Below are 27039 nucleotides of genomic sequence, written 5' to 3' on the forward strand. Positions count from 1 at the left end.
TTCATGCCGAAGGATACAACTTGAATCCTGGAATATCTCATGCAGAGAGATTGAAAAGAAGTAGCAGCAATCCCTAAACTCAGAGCTTCTTCTCAGTTGAGAATCATGTGGTCAATCCCCCAAAACGTCAGGCAGAAACTTTTTCAGTGTATGCAGAGCACAAAAGAACAGTACAACAGACAATATAGGTTTTATGGGAAGCAGGGCTCCTCATCATGGTGAAATCTTCAAATCAGAAGGGACTGCTATAAGACAGACGCTGAAGGTGCTGAAACATGTATAATACATGCAATACAGGAAACAGAAAGTTTACCTACTGCAAATAAATCAGCTGCAATTGCTCCTACATCCCACAAATGTCCAATCAATTTGGAGGATTTACCCTCAGAGCACAACCAAAACTCCACATGAATTTGAACTGCTGGCTAGGCTTTTCCTAAAGTTTTTAACAATGTCTTTAAAAAATCTTACACTTTTCCAAAAAATCAACTGTTTCAGAATGTTTAATCTGCCTTTGACCTGCCAAAAGCAGAAGGGGAAGAACAGGAGCCATCAGACATTTTGAGCATATTGGACAGACAGCCTAAGCAAAACAAGAAAGCCCATTCATCTGGTGCTCCTCACACTCTCCTGAGTGCCAACTTTAAGAAATAAATCTCTTTCTATATATGTTAGCAAGGTGTTTGAGAAACTCTGCTGACTGGATTTCAAGCCATCTTGCCCTTGCTAGGTTGTTTGTTTTTGTCCTTGGCTTACTTTGCTTTTTATTTAGTAAACACTACATGCAAATGGTTAGCTGTTCAAGTAAGTATGTTGTTGCAGGTGTTAGAACTTGTACACAGGGAACCTTTATAATGTGGTGGCACCACAGATTACACGTGTTTCTCACAAAAGTCAGATGTGTGTTGGTCCCAGAAGTACCTTTCTCCAACTCTTCCCCTTTGCCCAAAACAAACTCTGGGTGCTGCTGTCTATCAGATGAGAAAAATACAATTTCTTATGAGTTTTACCTTGAAAATTTGGCACATCATGCAGATTATGGCACTCCAATATAGGTTGTACTCTGCCTGTGGATATATCACTATAATTTCTCACAAACCTTTGATAAGTAGAATGAGTTCTGCACAAACCCAGGGTGTCCTCTTCTTGCCTACCTTGTCCATATAGATGTTTATATTTGTTTGTTTGAGACAGATACTGACAGAAATGCACCCCAAAATGCACCCCAAAATCAGAAAACAGTGGTGATTAGGAAAAAATAATATTTAATTTCTATGGAAAGGTTTTCTTTGTCAAATTCAAATTCGTAAATCGGGAATATTGCCTGAAACCAAGGTGCCTTTTAAAAGAACAATATTACGTTGCTAAATTCTTAGAGTTTGAAAATTATTTTTACCACGACAGAGCCTTTTAGTTTTTTTTTTATTATTATTTCCAAGTAGGGGATACATATTTCATTTTTATCATTTCTCTGCCTTCTATTAGTATATTTATTTTCTTGACCTATGTTTTTTCAACTAACTAAAAGGCTTTTCTTTGCATGGGGAGAAAACAGGTGTGATTCCCACAAGAACCTCCTGGACTTTGTAAAATCACATGCGGCTAGGAGAAATTGCAAGTTAATTCAAATCATATTTTAACAAGAATTAGTAATTTTTTTTATATTTTGGAATAGATGCACAACTAAATTTGGCAAAATTAAGCATTGTAATTTTACCCTACCATTTAGTGGCCAGTGTCATCTAACTAAGTATACTTCATAGTATACAATGACAATATTTATACAATTACGGGACCATTATTTGCCAGGGCTGCCCTTTTCCAATGCAGCAAAACCACAAATGAAATTTCATCCTGCAAATTGTAAATATTTTACAATCAATATCTAATTAAAAGCAAAGTTGACCACAACAACTCAGCATTATTATATTTCCCAATGCCAAAAAGCACAATCACAACATTATATTTCCTAATTATAAAAAGCACATCTGGATTACTATCATAGCAGACATTAATAGTAAATGCAATTTCTAAAACATCTTTATCTGTGCTTATATTTTCTTCTAAAAAAGTTGCTATCAACAAAGTTCAGTTTAAGTATATCATATGATCATTATTAAATGAATATTGACATATTTAGCTCAGATCTGGGAAAATATACATTTTCACAGGACTTTGCCCTGGCCCTAAACCATTTGGAACTGCAGGAAGCAGCACTGGTATCTCTTTCTATCACACAAGGTAAAAGCTGTTTAAATGGTTCTTCCAGTTCTAGTAGCTATCACTTAGACACTATAGGCCTCATTACGAGTTTTGGTGGTCTGATGGTAAGAGGGCTGTGGTGGTGGCTGCCAATAGACCGCCATGTTGGCAGTCATACAGACCTTCGTATTACGAGTTACACAGCCAAGCCCACCAAAAGACAGCCAAAATCACGACACCACCATGACTCTGGACGGCGGGAAAGAGGAGGTCCCACTACCAGCCCTGCCAGCCCGGTAACAAACCACGAAACCTATTAGGACCCACATACACGGGCCGGAGAGGCGCAGGACTTCAGCCCCTGGGAACCCTTGTGGCAGGAAGCCGCTGTTGCTGCTGCTGCACTTGCGCCTGGAGGCGCATAAGATCAGACTTGTCCCCTGCCAAGCAGGACGTTCAGACCTGGGTCTGAGGGGCGCAGGACTTCAGCCCTCAGGAACCCTTGTGGCAGAAAGCCTCTTTTGCTGCTGCTGCACTTGTGCCTGGAGGCACATAAGATCGGACTCGTCCCCCACCATGCGGGACTTGCAGGCACCATCTCGTAGGGGTGCAGGACTTCAGCCCCCAGGAACCCTTGCGGCAGGAAGCCACTGTTGCTGCTGCTACACTTGTGCCTGGAGGCGCATAAGATGGGACTCGTCCCCCGCCACGTTGCGCGTACGCGGGCGTGCCCGGTCAAAGACCGGGCAAAGTGCTGGCCCGTCTGCACACGTCCGCGGCCGGATGAGGCCGGGCTGGGCTTAATCTCTTACTTCCCAGTTTTTTTACCGGCTGTCAGGATAGGTCTTGACCCTTTTTTCAAACAGATAACTTATATTAGTTTTTACTTTTTAATTGTTAGGTCTGATGGGGAAGCGTAAAGGAGTTCATGGGAAAAAGGGATCTTGCCAGGAGGCCTCTGGTCCCAAAGTGATAACTAGCTATCTTACCTCTGTGATGGGAGCAATCAAATCAGAGATAGGGAGGGTAGAAGCTAGCCTGGGAACAACCCTAGAGAAAACAGGAAAAGGTGAGATGGAAGAAAGGGCTACCCTTGCAAAATCCCCGGTGATTAGGATAAGGAACCCATGTGTCATAATTGACCAGGACCTACTAATTGACCCAATCCCCCTTACAGTTTCTGACAGTCCCCCTCTAAAAAAGAGCAGACACATGGCTCCTCCTCATGTTACAAATTCTCCCCCAGACTCAGTTTTGTCCTCTGCAAAACCCACTTTATCTGGAAAGGACCTAGTAGGAACAGAGAGTGGAAAGGGGAAGTCACAAATAAAGCCATGTAAGAAGACTACTGGGAAGCAGTCTGGAAATAATAAACCTTTTACTTTCTCTAATAATTATTTTAATCAGTTTGAAAATTATTTCAGTGACATAAGACAGCTATGCTCCTTGGTCCTGGATAAAGTGGTAGCTCTTGAGGAGAAAGTCATCTTTCTATTAGTGGTAAGGAACATGCCCATTGATCCACCATTACTGAGGGTAAAATCCCAGTCTAATCCCACTGAATCTGCATACTCATCAGCTTTAGTCACCTCGTCAGACCAAAGAGGAAGGCCAAATCATTCCCAGAACTTGGCTGGCATGTGCCCCATACATTCTAATTTTGGAAAACGTTCCTACAATAGGTAAGCCACAATCTGAGTCTCATACATCACTGTTAAATAAAGTCTTACACTGGGTTGGAAAGTACTCAGGGTGGAGGGCAGACCTCTTCAGGGAAATTCTAACTGTAAGCTGGGTCCCTTGGGTTGGTACATCGGTTAAGTCCTCACAAGAGGATTGTGTAAACATACATTTTAGGAACCCATGGTTAGTTAATACTCTATCATCATTTTTTAATCTCAACAAAACCTGTAGGCTCTATCAGAGTACAACGTTTAACAGAGTTTAATAGCACCTTTTCCCAGGCCTAGCCACGCAGTTGAACTGATTTAGGTAAACAGAATCTCTGTCATTCTTCTGTGTCTAAGTCTCACGATACCCCTCTGACACTATTTAATAGTTTTGAGCCTCTGAACCCTTTGAACAATTGGATTGACCACTAGTAACTGGGTGCCCTTTAGAAGAAAACTCAAAGGCAAATATATCACACCTGCCCAATTTGCAGTCTAGCGGAGCGTCCAATACATCTGATGTGATAGCCCCAGGGATTATCTCCTGGAATATGGCAGGATTAAAATTTAAAATGGAGAATCCAGATTGGCTAAAAATTATGACAGAAAACCCTTATATTTGCTGTCAAGAGACATGGCTCACAGAGCCTCCTTATATTAATGGTTATACCACGTATAGTGTTCCTGCAATCAAGTCCCCTGTGGGCAGGGCTAACGGAGGCCTGGCCACCTTTGTATCAGTAATGGCCAAGGGAGTGGACGTGCCTGTCTTGTGCACATCTCCATACTATTTGGTCCTCTCTCTGAAACTAAATGAGTCATTTGATGTGTTGTTGATCAATTATTACAATAATATTTTCGACTCTTCAGATACTAGTGTGATTGCAAATCTTGAGATCATAATACACAGGGCAATGAATATGAGCAAGAAGGATTTAAGAATAATATGGGTTGGTGATTTTAATGCTCATCTTTGTGAACCAGAGTTCTTAGATTGTTGTGGGTTTCTTGACGAATACGATTGCCCCATGCAGCATTTTAAATAATCCCTTTATGGAAATGCGCTGAATCGTGTGATGGCGGCCAATTCTTTGCTCTTCCCAACACCAGTGACAGAGGGGGTTCCCATGTTTATATGGGGCGATGCCCGTACTACAATGGATTTTATTGTTTATTCTAGAGAACTTACCCCTTTTGTTGGGAAGTTTAAGGTGACACTAACTTGCATCAGTGATCAGAACCCCCTAATTTTAGAAACAAGATTGGGTCTGATCAAGGACTTGAGAGTAGTGGAACAACACCCAGCCATGAAGCTTTCTGCCCAGAAAGGTCTGACTATCAGATGAGGAAAAGTCAACAGCCATAGTTTTTTTAGAGATCTAATGTTGAATAAAAGGATAGAGGTCATGACTGCCTTGGGTGAAGATATGCCACCCTCCATAAAATTGTCAAGGCTTTTTCCTCCTTGACAAAGTAAATGGCTAATAAATTGCAACGTTGTAGTACCAGCAAAGAGAGAGGACCTCGCTGGTTGAATCATGCATGCACCTCTTCCCTTAAAAATTTAAAGAAAACAATGAATCTCTTCCCTCAAAATCGACATGCCATTAAAGTGGCAAGAAGGTCATATAAGGATGCTCTTGCTGCTAAAAAGACTGAATTGAGGGAGATTGCCTGGGATAAGCTGATTTAAGCAAGTAAAAAAAAAGTCACAACAGCTTTCTGGCAAGTGGCTAATTCCCCCTTATTAAATGATAAAGCTAAAACGACTATGGACACTGTTATCCTATCCCAAGGCTGGGTAGACCACTTCTAAATTTTTTTTTTTTAGAGAATAATGCTTCCCAAGATGACATGAACTCTTTTATGGCAATAAGAAATGCTTCGATAAGTGCAGCCTTCTGTAACACAATAGATGCAGTTGATGTAAAACAGGCCATCTAAGATTGCCCCTCTGATAAAGCTCCTGGTCCAGACAGAATCCCAACTGACCTATACAAAGCGCTTCCAGAATTTTGGGGACCACTGCTTACCAACATCTTGAGATCTGCTATGATAGGCTCTTTAGTAGACACTTGGAGAGAGGCGATCATTGTGCCAATTTTTGAGAAGGGGGACACAGCAGACCCACTATGTTATTTCCAATCTCCCTCTTAGATAGCTCAGTTAAGATATTAGGCCAAGTGATCTTAAATAAGCTGGAAACTGGGCAATGTAGATTAACTGTCTGTCAAAGGTGCAGTACGACTTTTACCCAGGGCTGGGCATAGTTGAACAAACCCTTAATCTGACCGAGATAGTTCAAAAATTTACGAAGGTAAAAAAGGACTGCGTACATCTAGCCTTTATGGACCTGTCCTGTGCATTTGACACAGTTGACAGAGTGAAAATGTGGACGGTTATGTTAAATATGGGGGTGGATAAAGATATAATTGTTTTACTTAGTAGACTTCACTATTGCACCTCGGCACTAGTCCGTTTCTCCCAGGAGGGTGATTTAACTGAAACGTTTTCTTCACTAAAAGGGGTTAGATAGGGCTGTGTGCTGGCCCCCTTTCTTTTTCTTCTGTATATAAATGGGTTGGAAAAGTTTCTTTGTGTAATGGGGAAGGATTTGCCACTCATTAATAACTCTCCAAGTCTAGTACTCCTTTACACAGATGATGCCGTACTCATTTCAAGGACAGCAAATGGCCTCCAAATTTTATTACATGCTTTTAATACATTTATGGGAAACCTCGGTCTTAAAATCAACAGAACAAAGTCATTTGTGCTGAAGAGTGGCCCAAAACTAGCAAAAACTAAAAACTTAATCTTGGAAGGGGTAGAAATACTTAAGGTTCCATATTTTACCTATCTGGTGGTTCCCATTGATGTAGATTTTAATTGGAAATTTTTAGTAAATGTACGTGTAACACAATTTCAAAGAGCCATAGGTGCTCTTTTTAGATTTTTGAAAAAGCTAGGGCACAAACCTGTTAAAGAGATGTTGACTGTCTTTATAAGTAAATGCCTCTCTATCGCGACATTTGGAGCAAGAGTCTGGGGCCATGCTGATTGTTCAAGTCTCCAGGTAGTTGAAAATAAGTTTTTAACGAGGCTGTTAGCAGTCCCACAATCGACCTCAGTAACGTTTTGTCATGAAGAAGTGGGTTTGAGGGGTAAATCTGATTATATAAAGCTTCAACCTGTACAGTTATTGTTAAAAATTTGGCTAAACCCTGAAGCCCACTTGTGTAGAACGGCAATCCAAGACTGTCTTTCACTATCACGATCGATTGGCATTAACTGGCTCAGATAAGTTCATTCCATTTTTCTCTGTCTTGGGGTAGGGGAGTTTTTCCTCACGCAGGACCTTTTGGTGAGACAGGACATCAAAAGGGTAAAGGAGACATATTGGCATCTAATTCATGATTCAAAACTAAATATAGCTACAGTCAGAAATCATCCTATGCTATATTTGGTTACTATTAGTTCTGAGCTGCATACGTTTTTACTTACCAGGCTACACTTGAACATATTACACCATTTAGTAGCATTCCCCATCCATGGTACCTGGTTTAAGAAACATCCGCCATGCTGCTGTGATGGAAAAACACCTCAAAGCACTTTGCACTTTGTTCTTTTTTACACTCTTTATGCTGCTCCAAGAAAAAGGTTCCTATGCCCCATTTTTTTTAGCCAAGGGCATTAGGTCTAGCCATCTTGCCTTCCCTTATTTACATAATCTGGGAGATGAAGAGACAATACAGGCTGTGTTAAACTATATATATGCTGCTTTTGGTATTCAATTTTTTTATTAATACTTTTATTTATTAAATGTCAGAAAAACTTCTATGTATATATATATTTGATGCCTTTTATGCTTTATATGAACCGAATAAAGTATTGGATGATGATGACCCACAAATCACGATAGTAGTTCTTCCATGGCGGAAGACCAATGGCAGTGCGAACTACGGTGGTGGGCGGTCACCACAGTGATACACCACACCACATTGGATAATTTGGAAACCACATATCTGACACACATCTGCCACACCTACACACTGCATAATAAACACACCCTTTCACACTCCACAATCTTTTGCAACGAAAACGCCTTACACAGCTCAAAAAAGACAGCACTCAAATATCAGCATCCAAAAATTAGGCACCCCTACACACTTCACATGGCACATATCATACACCTGCACAGCACACCCAATACAACAATAAGCACCCCACACAATAGACACCAGCACTCATCCATTCACACCACAGCACCCACACATCATCACCAATTTGATTTCTCAATTTTACCGTCTTGTCCCCCACTACCATGTGACCACAAAAACATCCCTGTTTCATAGGTGATGAATTGAGGGTCATGGTGGACAAAATCATCAGAGTAGATCCACACCCATTTGGTCCCCAAGTCCAACAAATATCCACCTCCAGGAAAATGGAGATATGGCAAAGAATAGTCAACAGGGTCAATTCTTTAGGCAACTATCCATGCACAAGGGAGAACATCAGGAAGAGGTGGAAGGACCTCATGGGAAAGATGCATTCCATGACTGCCAGGCACCATCTGGTGGTCAGCAAGTCTGGCAGTGTGCCCCCACCACCTCTCCCTACTTTCACATCATGGAGGAGAAGGTCTTAGACAGCCTGCATCCTGAGTCTTGACAGTTATACCTGGGGAGTGGAGTCAGGTAAGTCACAACACCTATGATGTCAACCTAAGCTTTTGTCTTGTATTATTACTATTCACCTTTTGATATCTTAACTGCCAAACCATTTACCACCTCTGTGTCCAACTGTCCAAATTCCCTTCTCTGCCATCCCACCTGGGGCCCCAGTGTCTTTATATGGCATGAGTAGTACAGGAACTGATAGCACTACAGCTCCCAGCAGGCACTGGCCCACCATTAAGAAAACCAGAACAGTGTACTACAAATAAAACAGCTTTGCATGTTAAACTAGCAAACAACTCAACACACCTGCATGCTCTTCAATTGTACCGTCTATGGCAATGACAGCAATGCTATGGGCATCTGCCAGTACTATACCATCCAATACACAGCTACAGCTGTGTTCCCTCCTAAACTGGCCTTTAAATCTCCATTCAAACAATGTAATGTACTCACCTGGGGGCACACACATATAGGACCCTGGATATACTTGGAGTACACCCACACAGGGGCCCAGGTATAATGCTTACTCCCATATTGTTAGCCAGCTCTGTTTCCATTGTACGTTGTGCAGCTGTTAGTTGACTCAATGATGTCATACACCTAACTTGGAGATAACTTTAAAATGTAAACTCATGTAGCAGACAAGATATGAGTCTATGAACAGATGTCTAACCACCAAGATACTTCAACATCTTGGGGTAAGGTGTATGAGAGAGGAAACCTCTGTTTCCCATAGAGCTCTAACCCAGATTTGGAATCAGGTGTCAATGTCATATCAGGGGATCAAGTAAATGCATGTCACATAGCATGCCTACCGGTCACAGTTTGATGTCATATGTCAAATTTTTTCCAGGAATTGTGTGTTCCACTTCTCCTACAGGTAACCTACCCATTGTGACAATGGAAAGGACACCTGAGACAACCACTTCCCCACCGGTTAAAACCCTCAGTGAGGAAACACCCCTGGATGTGCGGACTTTGAGGACGGATCTGGCGCATCTGGGACACCTGGTCAGACAACAACTGTCAGCCTCACCCTGCCAACATTGACTCCTGCCAGCCCTGTTGCTACAAAATCTCAGGCAACCATTCACCCACAATCCTGTGTTCCAAGGGCAGTGCGAACCCTCATGTGCCCCCCAGTACAGGTACCTGAGTCACCAGTCATAAACCCAGATAATGATTAACCTGGCACCAGTGGAAGTGGGCAAACATTACCAGGGGCACAGGAATGTGGGTGTTGGGTGCGTGGGAGGGCTGTTGTGGCCCTGAGGATGGAGGCTCTTAGGGAAACAACTGGCCAGAACACCATTTCTCAAGTCTGGGGAGCTTACCAACAATCTCAAAGTATGATGGGCCAGGTACTGACCATGATGGGGGAGATCAAGCAGCTGCAGAGGGACAACCACCAGGAAGTGATGCAGCAATGTGAGACTCAAAATGCCTATTTGGCTGTCATTTCAGGCGTGCCGAGAGACATGAATACCACCCTGAGTAGGTTATGTCCACAATTGCTGACCTCTTCCACTAGCAATGTGACATTTTCCCCTTGAACATCTGTTGCAGTCAGTGGAATGGAGGCCCTGCCAAGGGAAGGACATGTGAACCTCTACTGATTGTTTCCACGTGTTTGTCACTAATAGACCTTGTTTACCATCCTACAACCTATCTCCATTTTCCCATGGTACAAGAACATTGGACTTGAAACTCCAAATGTTGTTGCAGTTACCCTGATGAATTAATCCACCAATACTGAACCCCTCACTGTATTAATGCATTTGATTTGATTCATTTCACATATATGAATGGGCACTCCTAAATGAACACAACTAAACCACAGATCATGTGTGAGAGTCAGTATTCAGCTATATGTAACTGTTACTGTAATACCTCTTGCACATAAAAGATAAGCACAAATGTACCAACCTTTTAAAGTCCCATCTCACATGTCCTTTTTAATCAAGGTACATTTGCATTCAGTAATACTGATGGACAAACCTTTTCACTTTCATTGCACTTCCCTACATGGAGGTTGAGAAAATGCAAATGTTCATACAGTAAAGTACTGTCACTCACTTTAATGACTCAGCATAGGTGAGAATAACCAGCACACCACAGACCACAGAAGTTAGAGACATGTCAGTCTTTCACTATCCGAATGGGCAAACAGATTAGTACACTTTATCATTAGCTAAAGCCTTATCAGATACCCATACCGTACCTCCCCAGTTACCATACCCCATTATAAAGACAGAAGTCTATACAAATACCTCCAGTCATGGAACCTTCCAATTACCAAGGACATGTATCAGTAGGCATGCTACTCACTTATGTCAGTCTTGATACACATACACAGTGGCCTGAAATGAGGAAACACAGGGACAGCAACATACAAATAAAGTATTACCAAATTCAAGCCTTTAAGATGGTGGAGGATGGATTGCACAGGATTTCATGTGTCAGAGACACAAGGCCACACACATGAAACCGTTAGATACACCTACTATGGCAAATAGGTCTATAGTGTGGAACAGGACACCACCATCCCACTGTCCTGACAGCCTGGGCGTAGAATCACACACAATAAATCTCATGCCCTAGAGTACATGTTCTGTCCATTTTCACTTCACATGTCAGTCTGCAAATCCCACCTGCCTGTGACACTGTTAGCTATTGCTAAATGAGGATGACCTTGTGAAGTAATCTGAAAAATAAAGATGCAATACATAAGGTATAGGCATGAACTGATTGTAAAACATCATACTGTTTCTTATATACAATGGAAAGTCTGCTTGCACATTGTGATAAACAGACTATGATGATGAAAAAGCTGCACACTACTGAATGTCGTATTCTGCATGCACATCTGAGTAATGTGCTTTGAAGCTACTTATTACCTGTCTGCTGGTCATACTAAGACCCTTATCAAACATCTTTATCCCCCCAGTACTGCACTGAGTTAGTAAAATTACAGGACATGACATACCTACAGTCAGGAAAAGTACTGATTGATAAGGTCTGCCCAGATGTCTCCCGTTTCATCCTCATCATAGTCATCCTTTCTTTGCACATCTGCAGTCTTACCCACTGGAACTGCTGGCTCACCCTCATCTGGTATAAATGGGATTTGACGACTCAGGATGAGGTTGTGGAGCATGCAGCAGACTTTGACATATTTTGGTGGGTGAGTAAAGGAAGGTTCCACCAGACTTATCAATGCTATGAAATCTTGCCTTCAGGAGCCCAAAAGTCCACTCCACAACACACCTTGTCCTTTTGTGGGCCTCATAGAAGTGGACTTCCCTTGTCGTGATTGGGTACCTCAAAGGTGCAAACAACCAAGGACGGTTTGGGGAGCCTGAGTCCCCTGTAAGGAATAGTTACAAAGAGGCAAACTTAAATCCAGGGCATCCACACATATGGGAGCAGATAAAAGTGGCAGACACACATGACATGAATGACGTACCAACTAGCCAGGCCCTCTCTGTGTACTGTTGTGTCTTCAGCAGTGGAACATTGCTGTTCCACATGATGAAGGCATCATAGACTGACCCCCAGGTACCTTGCACAAACTTGTGAAATATAGAGCTCGGTTAACCAGACTACTTGGACATTAATGGAGTGGGCATTTTACATGTTCCTTTACACTTGTTCATTGGCTTTATGGTACCAAGGCTACATGGGTACCATCAATGGCACTCAACACATGTGGAATGTGTGCCAAATCATAAAAATCAGCAATCACATGGGCAAAATCTACATGTTGTGGAGATCTGATGTAGCTGTCCGGGTGTTTCAACCATGCAGACAGTACAGCCTTCAAAACCAGACTGAACATAGGCTGACACATCCCTGCAGGTAGGGCCAACTTATTTTTGAAAGGAGCCTGTGGCCAACAATTGCAGCACTTACATGACTTGTACAATGGGTGGTATGCTATAGGGATTATGAATCGCAGGCATCGGATCTGGCTCCAACTGATGACAGAGATCCATGATTATCTGCCTATCCAGGCGGTATATTTGGATGATATTCCGATTCTCCATGGTCTGCAAGTCTGCTAGTGGACGGTACACTGGAGGTTCTCTCACTCTTCTCATGCCAGGGTAACTATGTGTGATAAAACCAAGATGCATCTGTTTCACTCATTCTGTCCATTGTATGTATTAAAATACATATGTCACACATAATGCTCGGGCATGCCACAAGAAAATGTGGAAAGATTGTACACAGCACATACCTTGGCAAATAATGGCTTCTTACTGCAATCACATTCCCTTTTCTCAATCATGATTGAGAAATGGATACAAATGTAACCAAAAGTCTCTGTGATGATGACAATCTTACGATGTAATAATAGGATACAAATGCCATTTTTCAGATTGCCATTGCTGTGCTGACTCTACCACTAAAGTTATGTTAGTCATAACTCATCAAGTTTACAACCTGTACATAAGTCTTGCATTTTCCCACATGTTTGCTCAAAGCCAGCAATGAAAACAATGTTGTAAATATGTCTCGTAGCTTGTGATGCAGCTGTGATCTAACTTTACCGATCAGCTAGGAGCCTTAAAATGGCAGCAGCCTGACCTACTCTACTGGACATTAGGAAATGACCTACCTCCACCGGCGGAAGTCGTCAAGGTGGTAGGCGGATACAACCGCGGTGGACGTTGCCATTGGAACACATTGCTATCTTTGGTGGTCTTGGGCCAATGTCGATGTCTGCCAGCGGTGACAGTGTCTTACGTGGCGAATGTGACCGCCATCTCATGACACTGCTGCCAACAAGACTTACACAAACTGAGCTGCTGTGTACTGTTCCTGGGAGTAATCATGCCACATCATGCAGGCAATAGGGCCCCTGCCTTCTCCCTGGAGAAGCTTGATAAGCTTGTGGAGGAGGTCCTACCCTTGTATGGACAGCTCTATGGTACACCAGAGGAACAGGTAAGTGCACCATGCGCCTTTATGTATATTTCCCCATCTATCCTTTGTTATGACCAGCAATGGATGATGGGTAAAGTTTGTGATGCTGTCCAGGAAATGTGGAAGAATGAAGGGTTGTTGTGCTATGTGTGGGTAAATGGGCATGTGCATATGTGTTTAGACAGAATTTGAGTACTAAGACATAGTAGTGAGTGTGTGTTGTATTTCCCTGACCCACCTACTAACTGAAGGTGGTATGACAAACTTTGCCAGGAATACCATGTTGACAGATATGCGTGTGGTCTGGTTACATGCAACAAGCTGAGACTTGTTGCTGGAAATGCATGTTGCATGCCTGTTCTTACATCACACATGGCCTGACTGCATATGTTCTGCTATCATTGAAGGGGATGTTGAAGACAGTCTGTGTATAGCTATGTGCACTAACTTGCTATTCACTCTGCTTGTTGTGGTATGGTGCATAGGAACATGACATTATATTTTCGTCTGTGGTGATATGGCGTGCCATCAGCAAGAGAGTGCAGACCCTCGGGGTCCACAGCCGGTGGAGCACCCACTGTAGGAAGAGATGGGAGGACCTGAGACGCTGGGCCCAGAAGACCACAGAGGCCCAGTTGGGGATGTTCTCCCAATGAGGATGTGGTGCCCATCGGACCTTGACCACCCTAATGGCCCGCATATTAGCAGTGGCCTACCCGGAGTTGGATGGGCATTTGAGGGAATCAAATCAGCCATCAAGGGGTTAAGTACAGACCTAACACAATTTCACTTCTTGAATAAGTTAGTGTCTGGTGTGACAGGTTGTTATCTCTGACAATGTTGGAAGTGCACAGGGTCAAATATTTCCAGTCAACACATTGATGTGCAGTCCCAAACAATTGTACACAGGTGTGCACATTCCAATTCTAATGTGTATAGGGACATATTACTCACCTTTTTGTCCCCTCTGTACAAAAGCATATGATGATGCACAAGTGACAGTGTTATATGTGTATTACGATACAGCTTTTAATACCCTGGTGGTTGCCCATTCCCAACTACAGATCAATACTTCCAATATCATGATGATAAGTTGTCCATGTCCTTCTCTCTGTCCATTGCAATGTCCCTTAATCTATATCTATGAGCAACACTTAGTCAGACAATTTGAAGTATTTCCTACTTTTCAAAAGGTTACAGATGAGTGACAATATCATGTCAGGCTTTGATGTCTATCTGACATTTCACATGACCTACTAGCTTCACTTATTCAGACATGTTACAAGGTGAGCCCTCTTGGTAAGAGAGGGATGTACATAGACCTTGTAATGTCTCTTCTGAGTTGACAGTCTACTTGTTGGGAACCACAGAGGCACTATTGAACCACATACATTGGTGTCAGAACAATGAATGTTAGTACGATGTTCATATTCAATAGGTGGTAAGTGGCTACCCAGCACTTTACTTAGCCATACTTTTGTAGGAATGATACATAGTCAATGATATCTTATTTACAGTTACAACCTTATCAGTTTTTTGATAACATCATGTGTAAATTGAAAGGTCCTGTTAATTACGCATTGTAAAGGGTTATATGCATACTTGCTGTTGCTAAATAGGTTATGTTTACTGAGTCCTGGCTGTATGGAAACCTATTGTTTGCACTGACACCAATGTGGTGCAGGTGTGGTTGTTCATGTATACATGTGAGTGGCATGGTATGTGTATTCAGACATTTGGCTTGCATCATGATGGGTGTGCTTGTCATGATAGCATCAGATATGGTTTGCCTTTCAGAAATTGTTCACAGATAGATGGAAGGGTAGTCATGTCTGATGTGTGGATAGTGATGTTGCCACACAGTCAGTCATTGGGCTATTCATGGAATAATTGCATGATTAGGTAATACTGAATGTCTCATTTATGCATATGACAGTGGTCCATGGACTAGAAATAGAAGATATACTAGCTGTTGTTGTGTGTGGGTAAATGGCCTGAGCTTATTAGGCTCCTATATGACTGATATACTTAGTTTTCATGAGGACAATGACAACTGCCTTGGTCCACAATGGCTTAACAATCTTTTAATACATCACTATTGGTACATGTGTTGGTGACATGTGTTTAGACTATTTCATATACAAAGATTGAGAGTATGGCAATTAGAGGAGTTGTATAATTGCATGTATCCATTGTGCATATTTTGGTTATGACTTTCGTACACCAGGCAATCTTGACTATAATAGACAATATGTTTCATTGCCTGGTACATGACATGAGGCTTATTTGTTAGTATGTGTTGAGTTTGTGTATTTGATACATGGAAATCAATGTCACATTTCTGAACTATAGCTTGATTGTTGCTTGACTATTTTGCTGTGGATAGGGACCCTGTGTCCCGTGGCAAAGACACCTTGTCATGGAGTGATCAGTGTGATTGGTCTACTGATATAATGGTATTGTAGGTGTGAGATAAGTAGCTTAGCTGGCGTGTAAACATGTTTTTTATTGTGGGACATACATTGTATCTTGTTGTGACAGGATGTTGGCACTTAACTGGTACCATCTGGTGGTGTTGGTCAACTTGATGTAATGTTACTAATGGGTAAAGTGTGATAGAAGTGGTATGTAGAGAATGTGATGACCATACCTCACTTTTTGTTTTGCAGCATCAGCATCGGCAGGAGAAGGAGATGGGGCACAGACGAGTGAGGAAGCTACTGGCCACAAAGACCACAGTCAAGAGAACACTGACACAGAGGGACCCAGTGGCACAGAGGGCAAGGGGAGTGTCACAGGGGAGACCGGATCCCATACATCATCCTTGGAATTCTCCTCCAGTGGCCACTCCCTCGTGGTCGCAGACACATCTGGGATCACTCCAGCACCATCTCTGTCGACCACCGTCCTTTCTATCATCGCCCTCCCTGTAGCTCCCCACCCAGTTGGCAGTGCCCACACATCCAAGAGAGTGGGCGTCTCCTTTGTTACTGTCACCTCTGCCCCAGCCCCTGTTAGCCCTGCTACCCTCAGTGATGAGGCTATTAACCTCCTGAGGTCCATCTGTGTGCGTCAGTTGACTATTGTGAATGCCTTCCAGCGACTGCCAACTTAGATACAACAGCGTAATGTGTTCCAAGAGGGCATTCGCGGCGCACTGGCTGGCCTACAGAGATCTTTTCAGGCTTTGTACTCCACACTGACGGCAGCCAGTCACCCTTTGTCTACCTTCTTCTTCCCAATCTGATTCCCCCCTTCCCTGATCCAGCCAAAGCAGAAAAACAGACAAGCAGGCTTCCACCTCAACATGCAAGGGTAGCGCAGACAAACATAAGCACCACTGGGCACACCACAGTCATTCACACAAGCAACATCCACCTGCCTACACAGCAACAGTCACTATCTGCCCTGACACACCCACTGCCCCCAGCATCAGACACTATACATGACACACCTGCAGACACCAACATTCAGTGCTTCAGCCACCACACCTATCCTACCCACAGACACCACCACAGCATACCCTCAGTCATCCACCCAAGTCACCACACCTGGAGACACCACAACCACCTATGTGCAGCACGTTCTCTTTAACTGCAGTCACCACCCCAACAGACATCCACCCACCCACCATGGCATCTCCCAGCACCTCCACCCCCCTCAGTCCAAGACATATAAAGGTCCTCACTCACCCACCCAAAAGACACCCACCACCCACAAGCATACCTCTCACAAACACACACAAAAGACATACACACTAACACCTTTTTTAACTACTCCCTCTACCTCCACACCTAAACCCTTTTGTTAAGACCGTCCCCGTGTGTACAAAAAAGCTTTCCTCTCAGATTTTGACCTTTTCCCTACTGCTCTCCCACCCTCATAACAACCCTAAAAGATCAGTTTCCCTCCCCAGGACATCCCTTCCACCTCCAAAGCCTCCCCTGCCCCCCACCAGTACCCATGCTCCTCCCCTGCAAAGAAGTGGACCCCTCCCAAAAAGACCCAACCCACCCAAGGCCTAAACCAAAAGCCCCCCTCCCAAGCCTAAGCCCAAACCTTCCCTTCCAAGACTAAGCCCAGACTCCTCCTCCCTCATCCCCTCAAAAGTCCCTGAGGTGCCTGGCTGCCTCCTTGATACATCTACCTGTGATGGTTACATGGCAGCCAGGAGTCAAGTTGAAGTACCACTTTGTGCCTTTGGTGCAATGGACATTTATTTATATGAACTGGCCAATGGCCTTGGGCATCTATTTTTTTCTAAACTAAGATTAATATATTAGAACCAACCAGTTGTTGATTTTCTGGTTGCATCTTTGTCCTGCATTTCATTTCCTAGGTTTGAGGTGTTTTAGGCTGACATTGGTTGTGTCCCAGTGCTTGTGTGTTTGTGGTGGTTGGGCTTCCTGTGTTGTTTGAGTAGTATGTGAGGGTGTGTGTAGTGCTTTTGACCTCCAGGGATAGGGTGTGTGCTGTGTGATGGGCATGTCTATGTTGCTGAAATTTTGCAATGGTGTTGTGTCGTGCTTGTGTTGATATGTGTTTGTTGTAGTGTGTGGCTTTGTGTGCTTTGACTGTGTAAATGTGCATATATTGTGCATGTTATGATAGCTATGATGTGCCGTGTGTGTGATGTGTGCATCAATTGCTTAGTTGCAAGATGGTGTAATTGTGTGTGTTTGTTCCCAGTTTGTTGCACATTGTGTTGTATGAGTGATAGGTTCCACGCCAGTGTCGGTTGTGGTTGCTTGACAATGTGTTTTTGATTGTGCAGTTGAGGAGTATTTGTGATGTGTTGGTATGTTTTATGGGATTGTGTGAGACTAGGCCTATGCTGTGTTAATGTGCATAACTGTGTGTTCTTGACATGTGGTGTGTGTGTGTGTGTGATGGCTGCAATGTGCGTGCTGTGTAGGTGTGGTTGTATTTGTTTCTGTATGGGAGTGTGCGTGTCACTGTACTGTTATGTGTGAGTATCCCCCTCGCACCCCCCTCCCTATGGTATTTTACGTGCCTTTATAAAATTTGACATTATACAAATGTAATAGGTGAGTGTTGTACTTACAGTTGCTGTCGTCCTCGTCGGTGATGATTCTGTTTTCTTTTGGCAAGCAGGAGCAGTGGGATGACTTCTAGTTGTGGCACCATGGTGGCTCTGGATGAGTATGGCTTCCTGGAGGTGAGTGTCTCCTTTTATCCAGTTTGTTTCCGCTGGGTTTCTGTGGTGGACCGACCGGGGCGGAAAGGGTGGTGGTGTGCAACATTGTAATGAGTCCAATAGAAACATGGTCTCCATTGGCCTGCTGGTGGCTCCAATTGTCTGCGGCGGTCCGACCACACTGGCGGTGCCAGCAGTACTTTGGCTGCATTCCATTGGCATCACTGCCATACTCATAATTTGGCAGTCCTCTCCACCAGCCTGTTGGTGGTTTGACCACCACTGCCAACATGGCAGTCCTCAGACCACCAAACTCGGAATGAGCCCCTGTTTGCTGTATGTCAAAGAAAAAGCTTTAAGCGGTGATTTCCTGTTGCCAAAAGGTAGCTCAGTATTACCTGACCTGGTACTTGGTCCATGGTCTTTACCACTTCTGGGGACTATGTTGAATGGACCTTCTTCCGTTAATTCTGTTATATGTGCGAACAACAAACTGGTACTGTTCAGGGAAAAACAGGGAAGGAGATAAATTTTTGTAACTCGGGAGTTCTAGGACCTTAATAATGTGCTCTTTGTCTGCCCTGCCCTGACCCTTTAGCATCGTCACTTCTTAAGGCTAATATTAAATCAGCTTTGGTGGCATGAGAATTCCTCTTTCAACCAAATAAAAATGAAATAAGTTGCTGGAGCAGTATGAGAAAATCCTTGGCCTCCAAAAATTGATGTAATATGCACATACGTTTTTAATTATTTCAATAGTTTTTACAGGTGGCTGCTATACGAAACCAAGGTTATGTGTACAAATGTTTTTATCAACTTTTAATGTTCTGTATTAATCTGTATCACATTCGCTTCCATGTCTTTTTTTATGTGGACCTCTTTTGAGTTCCACCACAAAAAGAATTGAATTGAAATTGAGATTATTACAGCAAATATCAGCATCTAGGATGTTAAGTTTACAGTCTCATTCATTTATCGATTCGTCAAAATTGTCCTATCCTCTTCTGATCATTTTACCAGATAACCGACTCCACCTGAATTTCAGTTATTTTCCTAGTCGGAGTTTTAAATTAATGCACTTGTTATATACCTGTTCCTTGACAGTGCTGCAGCATTAAGTTCAGGAAAATATATCGAGCACATTTTATACAGTTTATTCCATTGACAGTCAGCTTCATGTAGGTATAAATACACCATTCACCAGCCCGTTTGAACTAAAAAAAAGTAGCTCATTAATAGCAGTCCAGCTACCTTTTCGCTGCACTCTTTATGGGCCGAATGACCTTCACGGTTCTTGGCATAATGTTCTCTAGGCATTCCTTTGCTATTAATGAGGAACTCACTGGATCCAGAATAACTTATCATTTTACTACTACCTATATTCCTAAACCCCGAGATGCCAATTCCGATTGCAACATTGCCAATTCAGTGGAGGTTGGTAATACGGACACTTATTTCTTCGGCAAATCAAAAACAGTTTCCGACCAATAAAAATTGTTTGTAAATTCATCTGTCCAGATTAATACACTTTTGCAAGTGACAGTAATCAAGACCCTCTATAGCAGCGTATACCTTGTCTAAGTCAGTGGCATATCTGCTTTCCCTTCTGAATGTTACTGGGTTCTTGCAGAAGTGTACTGTATATTCGGGGATTGTGCTGGTGCACCACGATAGCAAGACCAGTCACAGGCTTATGACAGGAGAAATATTTCTGGAGAACATGCTATGTCCCAAGCAAGCATATGTGAATGAGATGGTACACAAAACGGAAATATTGTGTAGCGGTCAACCAGACTCTCTGTATTGTTGTGTTGGTGGAATTCTAACCAATCAGGACAGCCCCAATGGTATGAAAGACAGTAAAGAGAGTAAAGACTGTGTTAACCCTTATGGTGGACTTTAGAGCCCACATCTTGGGTTGAGGAGCAGAGCGTATGTTAATATGTACTGAAAGTAAAGTGTCTGCCGATTCGTTTGTTTTGAGGGCGGTACACACCATCCCCTACAGAGAGGTGCAGTCTGTGACTATATGCCTCACTGTAAGAAGTAGTGCTGGAATATTCACAAGCCCACTGTGTTTTATCCTGAATATGTTCATTGGAGATGAGACACCACCTAGCTGGTGCAGACCTAGTATAGGAAGCCCCAGATATTCAGTGAAAAATGCATTCTTTAATTTGCATGGGGCCACAACTACTTACAAATAAAGGAATGTCAAACGATCATTGAGCAAATGCTAAATTTGTGTCCAAGCATAGGGTATTAAAGAAAGTTGTGTATGTGACTGCACTCGGAAAAACACCAATGGAAATAGAGCTTGGTGGAATGCCCATAGTGCGAGCTTTGACTGAAAAATGGATGATGCACAATGTTGTAAGCAGCACCAAGTTCAACAACCATTTTCAATGCAACGGGTCTCGCATTTGTTCGAGTTAGAGCTATTAGCGTTGGAAAGCAAAAAAATCCTGTAGCGCGATCGCATTATGTAAAATGCAGCACGATCGCGCTGCGTGGAAAATAAGCAGATAAAGTCGTCCGGACTACAGGCTGAAAACATCAGGCCTCGTGTGTTTTTGGTACTTTACCGGTGCTGTGTATGTGGGCTAAACACTAGGGTGACCACCTAGCATTGATGCAAATTCTGGACAGGACTGTAAAAAATTCAGGACAAAGGGTCAAAATTCAGGACAAAAATTCAGGACAAAGGTCAAAATTCAGGACCAAAATTCTAGAAAAAACGTCAGTTTTACAGACACACGCAAGAGAGGCCATGCCTCACTATGTTGTCAGTGCATTTATTTACTCTTTTTTAACATAGCACTATTTATTCACTGTGGTTTTTTTGTGATTGCCTCCTGGTATGCTACATTCAGGTGTCACATCACGTCCTTGTTCAGTAATAAATGAATGCCTTTCAGTACTGAGGCAAGGCCATCACCCCTACCCAAAGCTACCCAATCTTTCTTGAAGAGAAAGTAACAGAATTTTTTTTATTATGTTTCTGAACATTCTAAAACCCCTGGCAAACAGTTTGGGGAACATTAATTTAATTAACCTTATGCTAGTTTAAACAAATTGAACAAAAACATCTGGCTTACCTTAACCTCCCATTTACTTTCAAGCTAAAAAAAATTAAAGAGGCAGGGCAGATGGTGTGGGCGACAGTCTCACACCTAATGTCAGGATGTGAGGTACCCACAACTTGTCTGTAGTCTCATAGCACTAGAGTGTATGTCTGGGACTCTACATTTATCTCACATGAGTCTAATCTGCACTCTGACACTGTGCCACTCTGCATTACTGCAATCTCTGCCACTCTATTGTATGCCACCCTACTCCACTGCACTCTATGCTACTCTACCCTATGCCACTCTCTGCCACTGTATTGTGCACCAATCTACTATGTACTACTGCATTCTATGCCACTGCACTCGATGCCACTGCACTCTATGCCACTCTACTCTGCATCACTCCACTCTACGTGACTGCACTCTACAGCACTATACTCTGCACTGCACCACTCTAAACTATGCCACTGCACTCTCTGCCACACAAGTCTACTCTGCACTCTATGCCACTGCACCACTCTACACTACTGCACTCTTTGCCACTCTATTGTATGCCACTCTACTCCACGGCAATCTATGCACTCTACTCTGTCCCACCTCACTCCATGCCACTGCTCTCTAAACCACTGCACTCTACGCTAATGCACTCTAAACAACTGCACTGTACCCTGCACCACTGGGCTCTACGCCACTGCTCCTATGCCGCTCTACTCCACTCCACACAACTATGGGGGTCATTCTGACCCTGGCGGTCCAAGACCGCCAGGGCCACGAATGATGGAAGCACCGCCAACAGGCTGGCGGTGCTTCCAAGCCCATTCCAACCGCAGCGGTAAAGCCGCGGTCGGAAAACCGGGGCCGGCGGTTTCCCGCCGTTTTTGCCCCGGCTGGGCGAATCCACCAGGGCAGCGCTGCCCTGGGGATTCTGACCCCCTTACCGCCAGCCTGTTTCTGGCGGTTTTCACCACCAGGAAGAGGCTGGCGGTAAGGGGTGTCCTGGGGCCCCTGGGGGCCCCTGCACTGCCCATGCTACTGGCATGGGCACTGCAGGGGCCCCCTAACAGGGCCCCATGAAGCTTTTCACTGTCTGCCTAGCAGAACCTATTGGCTTTACCAATGTTTGTTAGTACTATGAGGTACTGAAGCACCTGAAAGAACTGTGAATGTGTAAGTCCTTATTTTAAACATGCATTTGACGCCTAGTCAGGGATAGTAAGGGCTATATAAATACAATTACATCATATATAGGCTGCTTCAAAATGCGCAAATACATTTTGGTTAAATAAAAAAAGTGCATCTCAAATACAGATTTGAATAATATACAGTTTATACCTAGTACTAACATTTTTTATAACACTCCATTAAAACCACACACTCCACAGGTCACCTTGGAACACCATTGCAGTGCCTCTCTAAAAGAAAATATCTTTGCCATCAGAAAGCTTCAAGTGACTCCTTTTGGTTAAAGTGGATGCAGGTTTTCAAGCCCCTTTACATTTGCAGATTTACCAGTTGCCCACATTTGCATTTCTTTCAGGGAAGGAGACACCATGGCAAGAAGGTCTGTTTCTATTCTGTCTGGCCCTCCATCCCTCCCTCTGAGCACAGGAGACAGGAGACTCCCTGCCTTCCACTCCAGCTGGGGAAACTAATCTGCCCTTAATTTCGCCCTGCCATCCATTGTCCTTTTGGTGAAAGGCTAAAATTACGGACAAATGCCGTCGGTTAAGCCTTCCATCACGGACAACGGACGGCAGGGTGAAATTATGGGCAGTCCGTGAAATTTACGGACGGGTGGTCACCCTACGGAAAAGGCATGACGTATGCATGCCTTTCACAAATGAAAGCAAGCGGATTTTAAAAGGCAAGCCCACAAACCAATGTAAGTGACTGAAGTGGCATTGGTGTGGTTTCAAGCCCAAAGAGAGATTACAGAATGGACGGAGCACTTTGTGCTCGCCCGTAAAAATGAACAATATAGCTATCACCTGTGGCAAGACAGAGTTATCTACAACAGAACATAAACATTTCTGCAGAGTTGCTAATTTAGGGCCTTATTTATACTTTTTGGTGCAAAACTGCACTAAGGCAGTTTTGCCCCAAAATGTTTTGCACCGGCTTGCACCATTTTTTAGCACCAGCTGGGCACCATATTTATGGAATGGTGCAAGCCGGTGCAAAGGGTAGGCTAGCTTAAAAAAAAATGACGTTAGGCAGTTTTGAGTCAAAATAAATGATTCTGACCAGATTAGCATCATTTTTTGACGCTAAGGGGCATATTTATACTCTGTTTGCACTGAATTAGCGTCATTTTTTTTTAACTCTAATTCAGTGCAAAACTAACTCCATATTTATACTTTGGTGCTAGACCCGTCTAGCACCAAATTTATGGAGTTAAAGTCATTTTTTGGAAGTGGAAACCTACCTTGCCTTAATGAGATGCAAGGTAGGCGTTCCCGTGCAAAAAAATGACTCTGTGGCCTTAACACCATATTTATACTCCCATGTAAAAATGGTGCAAGGGAGGGAGGAGGGGTCAAAAAATGGGGCAAAGCTTGTTTGCCCCATTTTTTAAGACCTGGGTCAGGGCAGGTGTTAGGGGACCTGTGGCCCTATTTCCATGGCGGAACACCATGGAATAAGCCCAGAGGTGCCCTCCCTAGGCCCTAGGGGGACCCCCACCCACACTAGAGGGACAGCGAGGATGGGGGACCCCATCCCAGGTAAGTACAGGTAAGTGCATTTTATTTTTGAAAGTGCCATAGGGGGCCCTGAAATGGGGCCCCATACATGGCACCGGGTGCAATGGCCATGCCCGGGGGACCCCTGTCCTCTGTGCTGGCCACTGGGGTGGTGGGCATGACTCCTGCCTTTTCTAAGGCAGGAGTCATGTGGCATGGTAGGTTTAGCACCATAAAATGACGCTAATCTGGTTAGAGTCATTTTTTTTCACTCTAACCTGCCTAAAGTCATTTTTTGGTGCTAAACCCTCTTCTTCTATACTGCCAGCCCCACCCGACTAAAGTCATTTTTTTAAACTCTAGCCTACCCTTTGCACCGGCTTGCACCATTCCATAAATATGGTGCCCGGCTGGTGCACAGAAATGGTGCAAGCCGGTGCTAAACTTTTTGGTGCAAAACTGAGTCAGTGCAGTTTTGCAGCAAAAAGTATAAATAAGGGCCAATATTTTGTAAGTTTGCGCCACTTTTGTGTCATAAAATGATGTTAATGCGGTGCAAAAAAAGTTTAAATCAGGGCCTTGGTGCTAGATGGGTCTAGCACCAAAGTATAAATATGGAGTTAGTTTTGCACAGAATTAGAGTTTAAAAAAATGACACTAATTCGGTGCAAACAGAGTATAAATATGCCGCAGAGTGTAAATATGCCCCTAAATATGGCGTTAAGGCCATAGAGTCATTTTTTGCACGGAAACGCCTACCTTGCATCTCATTAAGGCAAAGTAGGTCTCCACTTTCAAAAAATGACTTTAACTCCATAAATTTGGTGCTAGAGGGGTCTAGCACCAAAGTATAAATATGGAGTTAGTTTTGCACCGAATTAGAGTAAAAAAAAATGACACTAATTCGGTGCAAACAGAGTATAAATATGCCCCTTAGTTTTAAACCTTCTTGGCGCACCTAGGATATTCCCAGTTTCTGGACTTGATTCTGCTTTGAAACATCCATTACAGAGATTATGTGAAATGCACTGGAGCCAATGCTATAACCCTCTTTAGGTATGTGTATTTATCAAATAGTTCTTCTAAATAAATAAAATGTTCCTTTATATCTCAACCCCCTTTTAATGCAGATAGCAACAAATCCAGTTCTATACATGCATATGTCACAACAGAAAAAGTAAATGATTTCTGCCAAATAAAAATGGATTGTAAATTAAAAATTAATCATATAAAAATAGTGATTTAAAGATTGGGATTATGAAAAGCTCTTTATTAGTTGAAGGCACGTTTCGTTCACAAATACAGTAAAACAGAGCTGCCAAACTAATGGGGAAATATTAATTTTCCTGCTTGCGAGTGCCAGGCAATATGAAAATGAGCTACTTTCCAGGGTTCCATTTGCAGACTCTTATGAAGTAATAGAGTTTTCTAAAGCATATTGAGGAAATCCTAAATAAAGTCAGATATTTTCTGGATTCCCAATTGGATAAATAATCAGAATATTAAGTCCTTTCCTTCTATTTAATTACTGTTATTCACTGAGAAGACGCCTCTGGCTGACTAAAATCCATAATTCATGTGAAATATGTAATTTCTGGTAAATGTCATTCTCCATGTCAGCTGACCATTTCAAGGTCCTGTCCTACGAAAACAAAACTTTAAAAAATAGAAGCCTGCTCCCTATTTTGCAGTTCATTTCAGTTGGAAATGTTGTTTCGCTTCATTGAAGCATCTCAAGATAAGAGTGTTACAATTAAAAGAAACTTAGAAACGAATCCTATTTATCCGAGAATAATCTTCCTTTAAACTGCCATACAAACATTTTTTATGATCGAAATGGATAAAACAATCTGAAAGCTGCTGCCTCCAGAACATCACTAAACAGACAGCTATCTTTCATTAAGGAAATATATGGTCCAAATGCAAAACTGAATTTACAGTGGACAAAGTCCAATAATTTTCCTGATGAATGTTCAGACATGAATACAGGGAACTGAAATGTGTTGACCCTATTTAAAATGGATTCCACGAGAAAATAAAATACTAATTGGTCTACTTATGGGGTGAAATTAATTAATGAATTAAATGAATGCACCAACATACATACACATCCTCTAAACAAAAAAAAAAAGGTAGGGTAGGAAAATTCAATTCTTAGCAACATCAATCAAACTTATCAAGAGTGAAGGCTTAAAGTATACACTAAAGCCCTCATTACAACTCTGGCGGTAAATGCAATCTACCGCCGTGCTGACGGCTGCCAACATACCATGACTGCGGCGGTAAACCGCCACGGTTATTATGACCCAAACAGAGAATACCGCCACAATACAGACACCCACACAAGTCCGCCAGCCCAAAGGTCAGTGATAAACTGGCGATAGCTCAACCCACACCGTCACGCCAACAGGATCACGCCCACAGTATCACAACCCACGAATCAACGCTGCGGTCTTTGAACCGCGGTAAACCATTGGCAGTACTCACTGCCGCGCTCAAAATACACACAAACTTACAAAACCACACCACATTGGACAATTCGAAATACACACACCTGACACAAATACACACACCACACCCACACACTCACAACACTAAAACACACACCCATATTACCCACAACCCTTTCCAGTAAAAAATAGAATAAGCCGA

At 43.0% G+C, this 27039-nt stretch overlaps 1 protein-coding gene across 2 annotated transcripts in view; it reads left to right on the forward strand.

The window, feature by feature from the left end:
- Nucleotides 1-27039, forward strand: part of NLGN4X (neuroligin 4 X-linked) — an 822821-nt gene that overhangs the window by 146996 nt on the left and 648786 nt on the right. The window contains exon 3 of one of the 2 annotated variants that reach the window (XM_069204624.1): nt 18596-18659. The exons of the other annotated variant lie outside the window; for it this stretch is intronic. The gene's annotated coding sequence lies outside the window, so the exon portion shown is untranslated. The remainder of the gene's footprint in view (nt 1-18595; nt 18660-27039) is intronic. 2 annotated transcript variants of the gene reach the window in all.

Source organism: Pleurodeles waltl, chromosome 8 (genome assembly GCF_031143425.1).
Source record: "Pleurodeles waltl isolate 20211129_DDA chromosome 8, aPleWal1.hap1.20221129, whole genome shotgun sequence".
Lineage (NCBI taxonomy): Eukaryota > Metazoa > Chordata > Amphibia > Caudata > Salamandridae > Pleurodeles > Pleurodeles waltl.